The following is a 2,643-nucleotide window of genomic DNA, read 5'->3' as shown; positions in this document are numbered from 1 at the left end:
TGTGGTGACAGCGCAGCAGCACTGCTGTTTATCCCCAGCCCTTCTGTCCCTGGCATTGTCCTTGGACCAGGTGCGTGCATGACAACTGCCTCACTGGACTGAAAATGTTTCAACGAGCCGGACAAGGCACGTGGCTGCCCATTTTGTAAAACATATCCACGTATAATCCTAGAAACAAAGACTTGAGAGAAATGCCGCAGCCATCTCAGGGTGGAAGTCGTATGATGCTGTTGAACTTCTAAACATCCCTAATTTTCTTAATCTCCCATAAGAAGTACACATTTTTTAAAAACAGAAAAAGGCTGTTATTTAAAGAATGAAAATGATGTTGAGGAACTAGTTTCACATAGCATTAGAAATGTAGTGAAGAAAAACAAAATTGAATATTAAAAGGATCAGCGTTTTTTACAAGATGCATGAAAGGAAGGAGCCCTGGTGGTGTTGTGGTTGCATGTTGGGCTGTGATCCAAAAGTTCAGCAGTTTAAAACCCCCAGCCGCTCCTCAGGAGAAAGACTGGACTTCCTACTCCCGTGAACAGTGACCGTCTCAGAAACCCAGGGGCAGTTCTACCCTGTCCTATAGGGCCGCTGTGAGTGGGCATCCACTCGATGGCGGTGGGTTGGGTTTTTCTCTTTGTTTGTTTTGGAGTGAGCCTGAAAGGAGAGAGACTTAAGGAAATATTAATAATTATCTTGATGGGATTATGGGTAGTTTTTCATCTTTTATTTTTTTCTAATATACTTTTTATTATAGATTAGTCTTCTGCCAGGTTTGGCTGGAGGGCTAAATTTGATCTCCGTTGGCTTCAGACCAAAATGATTACGTAATGGGCATCTTGAAGGCCCTCAGTGAACACGTGTGGCATTAACAGACTAAGTGCCAATGATGTTTGCTGGTGGCTGCTTCTAATTGAGCCCGGTTGGCTTCAGTCACACAATCAGCATTTGCCTAGCGCACCCTCTGCCCAGCAAGCTGAACAAAGACTCAGTGGGGTGTGAGGAATGGAGGCTGGGGTGGGACTCTGACCTGGTTGTGTGGCAGACCCGTTTGCAGAAGAGGACAAACGCCCACGTGTGAAAGCAAGTGGAACACGTGTCCACAGACACAGCAAAGGACTCCCTCCAGCCTTCGGAAGAGACTGGCCCCCGTGAGCTCCTAGACCGCAACCTCCCCTCTCCCGTTCTGCTTCTCCTCCCTCTTCGCTACTCCATCCTGCCTACCTGAAACCAACGGAGGCCCCGAGAAAGCAGTTCCCCAAACCCCAGTCCCAGAAGGGAAGAAGCCTACACAATGTCCCAAGACATCCCATCAAGAATGGCTCCTGGCGGCCCGAGCGCGTCAGAGTCAGCCAGCTTTCACAAGTAGGCCTTTCTTCAGGAAGGGCTGGGTGGACTTGGAGCTGGTGGCTTTGAACTGCTGACCTTGCAGTCAGCCGCCCAATGTGTATCCACTATGCCGCCAGGGCTCCTAGGCCAGTGACAAGGTCACTTCTTTATATCCCCAGCCCCACTGCCAGTGTTGCATCGCAACAAACACCTGGGAGTCTGTAGCATCCAACCCCACTGGGGATTCCTGGGGCGCTGGACTTAATCAGCCCTCCCATAGGGCAGAGGAGATGCCACTAAGAAAGAGCACACGTGACCTGAGCTTCACTGAAAGTGCCTCTCCAGGGAAGTTGGCCCCGGCCTTTCGTCTGTCCGTCATCAGACAACAGGTAGCGGGAGAAACAAGACTGCTCTGAGGGGCCCAGTCAAAGCCTCTGCTTTCCAAGAGCTCGTCAACAAAGAGAAGCGCACAGCCCTCTCGCCTTACACACAGCTGCACACGGACTCAACCCCAAACTCACGGCTGCTCCGTCGCTCTGACGCATTGTGACCCCACAGGACGGAGTAGAACTGTCGCGAGAGACTCCGTGCAGCACTGGGGTCACAGTGGGCTTGCGTGGGGGGCTGCTCACTGCCCGGTTGGTGGTTCAAACGCACCACCTGCTTGGGGCCAGAAAGGTGAGGTTATCACAAAGGTGAGATACACCGTCTCAGAAGGCCAAGCAGCAGTTCTCTGTCCGATCGGGTCACCATGAGTCAGACTGGACTCGATGGCAGTGGGGAGTTTGTGGTTGTCGCTTTTGTAATCTTTACATGAACAGATGCCGCATCTCCTTCAGGACTCAAACGGCTGTTTGCAGCCCCGTGCTTAACCCGCTGTGCCACCGGGACTCCGAAGATGGCCCTCGAGAAGACCAGTGTCACTGCCCTCGGTCCGTCCTGATTCGTGGCGGCCCGAGAGGCCAAGGTAGAACTGGCCCTTGTGGGTTTCCAAGAGTGCAGCGCTGAGGGGGGTAGAAAGCCTTGTCTTCCTCCCCCAGAGTGTCTGGTAGTCTCGAACTGTTGACCTTGTGATTAGCAGCCCCATGAGGAACCACTAACTACACCACCAGGGCTCCGAAGATGAGCCTAGACAGCAGTAAAGAGACATGAAGTCCTGGTACGAGCTACCACGTGGGCCAGCCCGAAAGCCCTTGCGCTGAGTGACGTAAGTCAGACAGGAAAAGACAAATGCACGGTTTCTTTACCTGAAATATCTAGAAGAGACAGACACATGCAGAGAGACAATCGTGTATCAATGGCTCCTAGAGTCTGCTG

Source organism: Echinops telfairi, unplaced genomic scaffold (assembly GCF_000313985.2).
Source record: "Echinops telfairi isolate 266 unplaced genomic scaffold, ASM31398v2 ScPeMD7_18;HRSCAF=68, whole genome shotgun sequence".
Lineage (NCBI taxonomy): Eukaryota > Metazoa > Chordata > Mammalia > Afrosoricida > Tenrecidae > Echinops > Echinops telfairi.
This window is presented reverse-complemented; position numbering follows the sequence as displayed.